Below are 12,557 nucleotides of genomic sequence, written 5' to 3' on the forward strand. Positions count from 1 at the left end.
AGCCTACAAAGGGTAGCACAAAAAATAATTTTGTAGACACAATGTGATTAATTGAGAGTGCAAATAATTGTGTTGTGCATGACAACTTAGTTAATCATGCAAACTCCAGTATTGTAGACACCATGTGCTGAATTAGAGTTGCTTACTACTATGTTGTCAACATGACAACTCATAAAAGCATGAAAACTCTTAAGTATCAACCTAATAAATAATAAAAAAATGCATTTACCTAAGTATACTAAAGTAAAGTTTAAATAGTGAATACTTATTTACACCAACAAAGTCAAAACAAGGAGATTCAAGAAAGAAAATCAAGAAGTTTCATGAAACACAATGCACAATCACACCACCACAACACAATACCAAGATTTACAATAGCAATACAAAAATCCCATCACAACACTCCATTCTTACACACTAGTAAATTTGGACTCAATTTTCAATGAATTTTAATCAAAATTTTGACGCAGGTTGGTCGAAATTTTGATCAAATAGTTTGTGGTAATTTTTCTTGTCAAAATTTTGACCAACCTGCATGTTGGTCAAAATTTTGACCCATACATTCGTGAAATTTTTTTAAAAAATTCTAGCTCTAATTTGTCATTATTGGTCAAAATTTCTACCAATGTTTAGTCCTTTTTTTTTAAAGAATTGGTGGAAATTTTGACCAATTTTTGGTAGAAAACTATCAAGAATTGGTCAAAATTTCCACCCATGTTTGGTCGAATTTTTTTATAATTGGTGAAAATTTTGACTAAGTCTTGGTAGAAAGCTATCAAGAATTGGTCAAAATTTCTACCAATGTTTGGTCAATTTTTTTTTAATAATTGGTGGAAATTTTGACCAATTCTTGGTAGAAAACTATAAAGAATTAGTCAAAAAAATTTCCAATGTTTGGTTGAATTTCTTTTTTGTTAGAATTGCTTTAGAATAACTAAGAGGGTGGGGGCTAAATTAGTTATTCAAGGTCTAGATGTCCTATTCAAACTTTTCTCTTGATACTGTGAACCAATCCAAGCATTCACTCTTCCAAACTTTAACTTGTCTAATTAGCAAGTTACTATAAATTAAAATGCAAGCACATCACATAAGAAATCAACACATAACATAGTAATTTATGTGGAAAACCAATTTGGGAAAAACTGCTAGTAACATGCTACTCAATTCTCACCCTTCTGAAAGGCCTACCCTGTTAAAGACTTACAACACACACTATTAAATGTGACTTTGTTAGAGGATTTAACCACCCTGCTAGAAGTGGGCCTAGTAAAAGGACTTTAGAACATTCACTTGGAAAGTCACCTTGTTAAAGGATTTACAAATGGCTGTTAGGCCAACCTAAGTCCATAGGATTTTTAGATCTAATACAATTGCTAGAGAGTATTAGAAAATATTGACTTGACTACAACATACAACTTATCTTGCAGATTTTAGATCACTTCTCAGCTCATATCCTTGCCTGGCCTTCTATCTCTGCAACTCTTAATTGCTTGCCTTTTCTTTCAAGCTTTATCTTTTTGAGTCTTCATACTCAATGTTCCAGTGCAATCATCTCTTCATGACCACTCTTATAAGCAGAGCCTTTGTGTTCTTCTTTCTCCTAGATGTCTCCTTCTTGACACCCTTTTAATCACTTCACAGATTTTTGGCACTTCTATAGCAACATGATTAACAACTCTATGCTTCTTGGTCTATGACTTCTAAAGAAGTCTTGGAGTTCCTTTTTCCTACTCGATTCTTCCAATTTTCCATTTCAATTTGCATGGATTAGGTAGGATACATTGTATCTATTCCATATTCTATTTCCTCTAGAAACTTCTTGAATAATCCTTTAGAATTCACCCAAAAATGGTTCACATAAGATTCTATGCCAATAGCTCATTAGCCTTATCTTCCAACTAGTTCACAAAATTCAATGCAACCACTATGTTAGCTCAGATTTACCAAATCTTCATCATTTGAAATAATGATGTGGCTCGGCACTATTGAAATGCTAGTGCTTGGCACATACTGTTACTCCACACCTGAAGATTACTCGGCACATATTGAAAATTTTCTTGATGCTTGGCACCTGATCTTTTACTCGACACTTGAAGATCACTTGCCATCAACTAAGAATTTTGTTACTTGGCTTCAACTAACTTGCTCAACACCTTCTAATGATCAAAGTTAAAGCTTTGTAGTCAACCTTGTTACAACTTTTTCCTCCAATTTATCTAAGTGTGACCAACCTTTATATCTTTGAGTTTGTCATCAATACATTACTTGACAATTGTCTTAACTAATTCTTGCACTTCATTACAATATTGTAACTTAACCTTTCCCTTAGGTGCTCTTGTAACATCTTGTTGATCAAATCCTCTTCATCAATCAACTAAGTGATAGTGCATGAATCTTTTAAGCGAATATCATCCCTACATATAGTAGGTTTGACATCAATGGAAAAACAATGATTGAAAAAAATCTTTTACAACAATCTCCCTATTTGATCTTCAACAACAATGAGATTTTCAATCAGATTTCCAACATTTTTATGTTGTATAAAGTAATTGTTTCTTACCGAAGCCATTTAATTTGAAACCTTTTAAATCTGTGCAAAGATAAAGTTGGAGCAAGAGAATTTTTCTTCTCAAAGGTGTCCTCTAATTGTAAAGTGTCCATTCCATTATCTGTTGAACTAGATATGTCTTTTTGTTGAACAGATAATGGAATGAACACTTTACAATTAGAGGACACCTTTGAGAAGAAAAATTCTTCTACTCTAACTTTATCTTTGTAGAGATTTAAAAGTTTGTAAATTAAATGGCTTGAATAAGAAACAATTGCTTGATACAATATGGTACAAAGAAGAACATAAACATATAACATGGACATGCATTCTTTGAAATGAAAACATCCAAGAATGTAAGCAAAAGTAGAACTATTGAAGTGTAACATGCCTCATTATGCACTCTCGATATTGCCAAAGTTGACATAAATATTTTTAGCTATGAATAATGACATATTATGTAATCAAAGTAAAAAAGGAATTTCATATTCATGATAGTTGGTTTTCAAAGTACAATACAATACAATACACAAGTTGAAGAAGAAAAGTATCCTAAACTAAACACCACTATATGAAAATTATGCATTTTATCCCACAAGAAATTCAGCATTGGAACAACTACTTTTGAAGTTTACTATAAATGAATAGGGCATAACATTTATATAGAAAAGAGATAACAAATTTTCATTAAAATAGTTATAACAATAGTTATAAGAAAGATCTATTTTTCATTGTTCTATGAAATTTTGCCTTCAGTGGTAAAAAGCTTAAGCCTACCAACATTAAGACAATATAAATCAGTTTGTAATAGGAAGAACAATGCTTATAGTATGCTAAAATCATCAAGGCAATTACATATAATCAGCACCAAATTATAGAAATTGAGTAGCAGCCTAATGATAATGATGTCATTCTTGCAACAACAAAATATATAAGCTATAAAAACTCAACACCACAAAAATGGAATACATATTCAATATCTAAAATACCAAGAGTAATTTGAATTACACATATGTAGCATTCCAATTCATTCATATAAAACCATTTCCATTTGGCATACCAGTTTGATCTCTTAGGCTTTTGCTCTAGCCTTTGGCCAAACAGGCCCTTATAGAGCTCCTTCTATTTCATATACATCTCCTTCTCATGTTTTTCAAGGAGATGCAGCTCTCATACCACTGACTTATCTTAAGAAGAAAGTTTCTTAACCTTTTGGAAATCCTCTCTTGCATCATCTATCTGCCCAAGAGAAAATTTTTCCTTCCCATGTTTGAATAAAGCCTTCAAATTGTTCTCATCTTCAACTAACACCTGCAGATAAGGAAATTGAACATCAAAGAGTTGAGACCCATTTCCTAATCTCTTCCACATATAGAGGTAAAAGGAGACCCACACTTGCAATTTATGGAATCCTTGGCCTCAAATTAGATTGGGTACAAAAGTATCACAAGTTTTATAAAAACAAAATGACTCGATACACCATTACACAATGCATACCATGTTAAATTGGCCAATGACATCTTCATAATGGTTTAGTTTCAACAAACATGCAACCATGTTGAGATAGAATGGATTCTTAATAGCATTTATCATGTCCTTATATTTTCCAAATAGCTGGAACATAAAATCATCTCCCTTGGAAAAGTCTACTAGGTAGGCAAACTACCTGAGCCTAGGTAATTTGGAATATAGTAAATAGAAGAATTAGCAAAGGAATAGATATGTCACCATTTCATATTGTTGCATCACCTCTACTAATTTTCCCTCTTTAAAAAATGCATTACCCTCTATACGTCTCATATCAACTACTTTAATTTATGCCTCTAATATCACGTCACTCCATGCCTTACCCTTACAAATTTATAATAAATGAAACAAAAATTATAATTTACAAATTGCAATGTAACTACATGACAAGACAATTGGTTCTCCAACTATAGGCTACCAAGATTGCTGGAATAAGTATCTAGTTTGATTTGCATTTTTTAAAGAGGAAGACTAATAGGAATTCAACCTAGGTCTATTGTGTAGAAAGCACTCAAAATTAATAGTAGATAGAGCCTACCTATCATCTTATTGAAAGACATTAAGATTTAAGAATGATAGAAAATAAAATTAGCATTGACATATAACCACATCCTTTACCCTTTCTGACCCTAATACTATCCATTCCAAAGGAAATTGGATCACACAATGTGTAGCATTCAATATTTGAGACGTTGTTACTCTTACACATTTAGTGCCTACATATATAGCTTGACCAATTAGTGTGAGAAGAGAAGAATTAGACTTACCTCCTTTGCTTCCTGAAAACCAATAAGCTCAACCTCATATATGAGATCAGCCTTAGGAGGAACATTTGGAAAAGAAAAGTTTCATATTTCCCTATTGCCATCCAACATGAAGCAATGCATGTTCACCAGCTTGCACGCTTGCTACACCAATTGCCAAGCCACTTAAGACATTTTTCTCTATAGGAATAGTAAAAGTTACATCAAACTTAAACCATGTTCATATATAGATACATTATGAATAAGAAACTAATTATGTTCTAGACCATATAAGAGTTCATCAATCTCATAACATAATACATTTGTTTTAATATAGCATATCAATAAGAACTACCCAAACAATCCCTACCACAATTTCTGACAATAAATTATTCCTAGAGCTATTTTTCATTTTAAAGAGTACAAGATTTCAACTAGAGATAGAATACACCATTCTTTAAAGAAAAATGTCACACTTGTAATTTTCATTAATAATTTGAGGATTATAATGGGGCCTCAACCCATTAAAGCTATTTAAAAACTATACGAAATACAAGAGCTAGATAAATCTAGACAACTATAAGACTCTGATGAATAACTATAGACCAAATAAAAAATCATGTACCAAAACAAGTAGGGTCTAAACTACCTAATAACTGACCTTGCAAAAAAACAGAAAATGACATTACACCAAAATCCACCATTCTCAAGCTAGCATGCAAACAAATATCTTTATATTGTGGAAATAGGGACCTAGCCATATCTACAATAAGCTGACAGCACTGAGATTTTCCTAGTGAACACATATTTCACACAATATCCAATTTCCTCCCCTACTCCCTTATCGTCAGAACCAGTAGCAACCTAAACACTAGGCTCTTTAAAAGAGAAAATCAAACTATCTTTTGAAATAATAGGAAGAATTAACAAAATCAAAAGTTTCCAACACTCATTACAAAGAACTACTAGTATCCCATCTACATCTATTGCAAGATCTCAACCCAAAAGGACTAGTTCTATTTTAGAATAAACCAGTTAAATCTCCCTATGCAAGGTTATGAGCTCCCCCACCAAGCTTTTAGCTGGTTACTCTACCATGTTTGTACAATATTCATTTGAACTATCAAATAAAATAATTACTTTACTATTTCCATACTACCTTCATTTGAACTATCATAGAAAATAATATTTTCTATAGAAAGGAAAACTACTTTTAAGACCCACTCTTGACAACTAGATAATGAATGTAAGCATTAAGTTTATCCTTGAAATTAACAAAAATGAAAGCACTAGTTCTGAGAATGTCCATACTCCCACTAGCATCCTACCCTAGTATTACTATAAGCTTAATATTCTTTTAGGCATCAATATCAAGAATCATAATGGTATTTTGGAGCCTGTCAATCTGAAACATCTTCATAGATGAGAGAATCCCAAGATAAAGAGTAATGTTCCATAATTTCTCAGAGAGACAAATCTTGAGAGAACACCACAAATATCTCAAAAAAACATATCCTACAAAGTACAACATGATAGAGGAAAAACTCATCTTCCACCATAGATATCGCATCTACACATGCCAACTGGTAGGAGCACATACTATGCACTGTAATTGTTGGCACATCTTAAATAGAGCCATGTGGGACAAAGTCAACCTTATTGAATAATGATGATCCATACATTTACATGATACACTCCTTGAGCTTAGGAAAAATGCATTGGGAAAGGTAATGTGAATGATAATAAAAAGAGGAAATAGTAGGGCATTCAATATTTTGCTGGCCCTTGCAAAAGTTTTAAAAACCACACCTCAAGAACAAGCTTATGTGCATGCAAAATTCAGTAATTTTAAAACTTATAAGTTGTGGACATTATAACAAAGTTCAAATAGTAGTCTGATGAAAGCCAAAGTGAATTAAAAATCAATGAGTCAGTTTTAAAGTGTAGGGAAATGAAGATACCATTTTGATTTATATTAGGATACAAGAATAAAATATAATTTTAAATTTTAATGCAATTGCAAGGGGTATTGACAAGATCATTATATAGGGAAAAGATATAAATATAGATTAGATGGCATAAATACATAACATCAGTAAAAGGAATGAATGGACTTGCCAGAATGTCATCTTGTCTCTATAACCCACACAAAATGTCAGATATATAAGTACTTCACTCTCAATGGTATCAATTTTTTTTCCTATGTTATAGATGCCAAGTACATAACTATGGAGTAAGCAAGAGATTGTATAATCCAAACTGAGCATGCATTCACAAGAGTTGGAGTGGGGTTAAATAAAATGTATGAAGAAGTGAGGAATAACATACCAAGAGATCTCAATAGAAAACTACAAAAGGAGAATGTGGAGTCTAAATTTATGGGGTTGCCAGAGAAAAATAGAAATTTGTTGCATCAGATCAGTATCCTAAACAAGCCTCTAAAAATGCTTCCTTTTTCTCTCAAGACTTTGATGTTGGGTACAACATCTTACCTATTACAAAAAGCCAATTAATAGTTTAAGAATTCACATAACACTGCTCATTCTTTTTAGTCATTGTGTTAATAGAGTGAATATAATTCTCAAATTACTAGTGCCTTAAGATAGAGAATGGATGTTGTGAAAGTCTTGACTCCTTGGCTTTGGAAGGAATTGAAGAACAATGGTCTAAGAAGGATTAGAGAATTCCATGACTTTGCATATATCTAAGAACACACTATAGATTGGCAAAATAAACTTATAGATTCGTAAATATGACATGTAGGTAATTCATAATAATATTATAAATCACATTATAAGAATTTTGTTTAAAAAATTCAAATTTTCAAATTGTTACGTTAAAAAATTTGTTTACCAATGCTTCTCATTAGTAGACAATATTTTCCTATATAGGCAATTAAAAAAAAGAATTAATACCTCATTAAAGTACTTAATAGATATATTACTACTAAATAAAATGTTTGGATATTATATTAAGGGGTAAATGATAGCTTTAAAAAAATGGAAGTCCTAATCAAACTGAAATGAGATTCTAAAAAGTGATTTTGGTATGTGCCAACACATTCCCATTATTAATGACAAAGATAGATGCAATGCTACCTTTCAAAAAATTATTAGATAACAATGATATTTCAAAACAAATAATTGGGAGTTGGTTGTCTGCCCATTTCTGTGAATAATTTATATGATCAGTGATTGTTAACCTTCAACAACTCATAAAAAAGTTCATCAAATGGTATTAAATTATAGCTTGAGGGTAGATGACATTCACAAGTTGTAACAAAATATTATTATTCTACCTTGATAAAGTATTTCGTATTTCATTTGGTAGGGATTTGCATCAACTATAGATGCCACAGTTTCTTGAGATCACAGTCAGACTGCTTCTTGCCCTAGATACTTTTATTACAAAAATTAATTGAGATACACAAATTGAAGCACCCAAAATTTAATTGATAGGAAACAAAGAAACAATAGGAAAGATAGAATATTTTTTGCAATAGCAAAAATTATTGCCTTAAGAAACAATAACTATACCATGAATCAAAAGTCACAAGCTTCACTTCCATTGACACGATACAGGAATAGGTAAAGATATTTGTTGACAAATTTGCACCATGGGCAAGACATCAATGTTCTGTGAGCTTCTATGTTGTAGCATTTGATGTAATCATGGATATACTAAGTGTTTAAAGGTTGTAGGGATCTTCTAAGGTGGTGTTCCTTAGCTACCTGGCCACAATAACCATAAGGTAACAATGCTGCACAAGTCATCTTTTATACGGGTAAAGTACTTGAGAAACCTAACGGTAGAAGTTTTAATACTTAAGACCTTGTAAAACTCTTTAACTAAATATCTCTCTATGTTCAAAAATAGGGGCACAACCTATGGGTGTTGAAATTTTACCTCCCTATAATAATGTATCCAAATCTTTCAATTCAAAGGAGCACTAACATTTTTTGAGCGTAAGTCTCTTTTCCATAGACCCCAACTTCATCACTCTATTAAACACCTGTATATTGAGGTAATCTTTTAGGTAGTAGCACACTCAATAGTCAATGAAAATATAATAGATTCCTATTGTAGGAAGAATATTTTCTCACCAAACCATCTATACTTTTTGAATTTCCATCCACAAAATTTTGATCAAGCTTGGGAAGTAACACACCCTTGCAAATCCAATTAAGATTCAAAACCCCCAAGTATTTATGGGTATGAAATAAATGGGTCTTTAGACTAATCATGTTTAACCAAAAATATTCATGAAATAGGAAAACTTATTAATTATAATTACTATAAATCTAATAGAAGAGTTTTCAAGAAATTTTATTCATGTCAATAAGGAAACTAAAAGCCTAACTTAAACTTTGATGGTTCTGAAAGGCTATAGAACAATTTTGCTTTAAAAATTCTGTAGAGCTTGTGCAATAATTATTGTGCCCAAGTTATAGCAAAGTAAAAAGTGTGCTCTATGGAATGCTGATTTGTTGCTAGAAAGCTACAGTGGCATCTTGTCTTAGATCCATTGATTTTTATCTTCATTGAAATTTTATTCTAAAACACATGCAATGGAGATTAATTTTGAGTTTACTTTCATTGTATAACATTCTCACTATGATTTTACATTGATTTTAATTAAGAAACACTCCAACATATAAATTGAGATCGCATCTAGGTAATAACAAGTGTAAAAATTACTTCTAAAAGCACGTTACTTTGCTACTGTCTATGTCAAAGATGAAAAGAACATTTTAAGGTAAAAGTTATGTGTGCTTGCAGGCTTTATCGAATCTAAATGAATAAATCTCAAGATAAGTGCACCTATGAGCTTCTTAATACCATAGTCAACATTAAAGACCAAATTTTGTGTTCATTTAGGTTGGCCTTTGAGATTATCTATTGGATATTAAGGGTCTCAAAGACTTGAGCTCAAGTTTAGGTAGGCTATCTATGCAATTTTGCATCATAAGAAAAACTCATTGCTTCCACAATTCTATCAAAGATAAGTTCACCTAAAAGCTTTTTATTACTATAGTCCACTTTAAAGACCAAATTTTATATTCATAGTGTTTGGTGTTTGAGATGATCTCTTGGATACCAAGGGTGTCAAAGAGTTAGCCTCAAGTTTAGGTAGGCTATGTATGCAATTTTGTATCATAAGAAAAAATTATTGCTTCCACAAGTCTATCAAAAGATAAGATCATTTACCATCAAAATCAGAGATCAAAAAATTTGTTTTAGATTCCTATCAACTCTATTGCCTTCATTCTTTGTGCTTTTATAGTTTTACACATACATATCTTTAGTTAATTTGAACAAGCCCTAAGGAATGCTCTTGAAAGTTGAAACCATTAATGGCTAGAAGTAATTATCTAATGATATTTTATAGACATACATTGTAACTACATTGCATTTGCACTATATGAAATTTTCAAGAGAAGCAATAGTTAGTGAATGGAAAGCAAGTCATTATTACTCACACCACAAAATAAAACATTTAGGCTTGTGGAATATATCTTACTTTCATGTGCAATGATAAGGTATGTTGAGAACATGTCCTTGTCCCTTCACCATTAATTTATCCTGCAACATCACATTAGTCTATTCCTTCAATTTTTTTGATGATATGGAAGCCTGGAGGAAAATGTTTCTTCAAAAGGGGGTTGTAATTTGGAAAATTAAATATGACAAATAACATTCAATCACACTTTCTATTAATTATGCTAGTTTTTTGCAGTGTAGTATGGGATTTATGCTTGACTTTTCAAAGAGGTCAGTTATCCTACTAGAGTTGGGGTGATGAGTTCAGTAGCATTTTGACTTTAATAGCATTTTCTATTTAGGGAATGGAGTTAGATTTTAATTGTTGTGGAATTTGAGAGATGTTTAGCTATCAGAAGGGTCTCCCTTGCTATTAGTTTTTTGAACTGGTATTTTCTAGCTGATTTGAGAAAAAAAATCCCTTGAATTTGAAACTAGAGGATGAAACCCTTTTGGCTCTCTTTGAGAGTCTCACCAAGAGCTGTCATTGTGCTTAAGCTATTATCTTTCTTCATTCTTGGTAGACTACCACAGATGTATGTAGGACACAATTGTTGGTAATATTAGAACATTCCCATCTCTTTAGGGATGTAATAGCTATTTGTTACTTTGTTAGGACCTGTGTACATTTATTATAATTTGTTAGGAATCATTTTTAGACTAGAATAGAAGAGGCTATTGGAACTCTTCTATAACTAGGAGATGAATCTACCATGAAAATTTAATGAATATGATTGAACAATGTAAAGAAAAGAAGCCTCTTATTCGATGTGAAAAATATTCTTGCTTCTATATTCTCTTCCCAAATTATGAAATTAATTACATGGTATCAAAGTGGATAAGGGGATAGATTCTTTTTCATGCACTAGCATCAAGAAAAGTTTGTTTTGTCAACCACGTCATAGCTATTGGACATGAAATTTCCATATGATGAAGGATTCAAAGTCACCTTTATGATTGGTTAAAATCAAAATGTTGGTGGCTTGAACATGAGATTTTTTGGTCCAAAAATCTATCCTTGGTAGTGTCCTTAAATCCATCTTCACCGAGCTCTATCAGTGGTTTCAGAACACAACTGAGTATTGGTGATATGGTGCAACTATTTTCAAAGGGCTAAGTACTTGCTGAATAGGAAGCTCAACCTAGAAGCATTGATTGTTGTTGTGGTTCCAAAATGCATGCCCCATCCCCCCCTAGGAATGGGGATCCCCTACTTTTTTTTGGATCCCTAGACTCACAATTCAGTATCTTGAAAATTCAAAGAGTTGAAAGAGTAAAAACTTGAAAAATCAAAAGAACCAAAAAAAATTCATAAAAAATTGGAAAAAAGAAGAAGAACAAAAAGTTCTTGCATTATTTGTGAGGTGTGCACCACACACCCAAGGGGCTATAAAACCCATTCCCCTCTTAACATTTCATTTTACTCTCATTGCACTTTGGTTATTTTCTCATCACACACAAGGTGTGTTTGAACAACCGTGCCCTTCTTCTTCTTTTTTTGTGTTGCGTGTCCTCCATGTTGGCACCATGTGCACCCTCCTTGGTGATGCTATGTGTGCCCTCCATGGTGGCACCACATGTGCATGCGCCCTCTGTGGTAGTGCACCCTTCATTGAGGCACTATGCGTGCTCTCCATGGAGGCACCATGCATGCCCCTTGTGAAAGGCACTACACACCCCTTGTGAAAGGCACCGCATGCCCTCCATGGCAGTGTTGGGCACACCCCTCGTGAAGGTGTGCCACATACACCCTCCATGTCAGTGCCGCATGCCCCTTGTGAAATGCACCACACATCCTCTATGGCGATGTCATGCATGCAGCTCATGAAGGTGCATTGAGCATACCCTTCATGGCAGTGCCGTGTGCACCCCTCATGAAGGTGCGCCGCATGGCACCCCTCATGAAAGGCATTGCATGCACCCACCTAGTGTGCGTGCTCATAATAAAAAATCACACACCTTTGCCAGAAGCTCCGTGCTCCCCTCCACATGCACTTTTGTGCCACACGCCTACATATTTCTCAAAAAACCAAATATATATATATACCAAAATTTGTCTTTCATAGATGTTTGTCTTAATTAAGCATTTTCATCTCTTTGGACTAATGTTTGCTTCTTTTTGTAGGTAAAAAGGTATTCTCAACTTGTCAGGGTCATAACTTTTGACTCGGAGCTTAGAATTCAGAACTGTTTACACT

The 12,557-nt window shown here is 32.9% G+C and overlaps 1 pseudogene; it reads right to left on the reverse strand.

The window, feature by feature from the left end:
- Nucleotides 1-3,284: 3,284 nt before the first annotated feature.
- LOC149568308 (peptidyl-prolyl cis-trans isomerase FKBP42-like) lies at nt 3,285-12,176 on the reverse strand (annotated as a pseudogene).
- Between the last annotated feature and the right edge of the window lie 381 nt (nt 12,177-12,557).

The sequence above is a fragment of the Cupressus sempervirens genome, chromosome 3 (genome assembly GCF_028749045.1).
Source record: "Cupressus sempervirens isolate cs-2001-9-10 chromosome 3, ASM2874904v1, whole genome shotgun sequence".
NCBI lineage: Eukaryota > Viridiplantae > Streptophyta > Pinopsida > Cupressales > Cupressaceae > Cupressus > Cupressus sempervirens.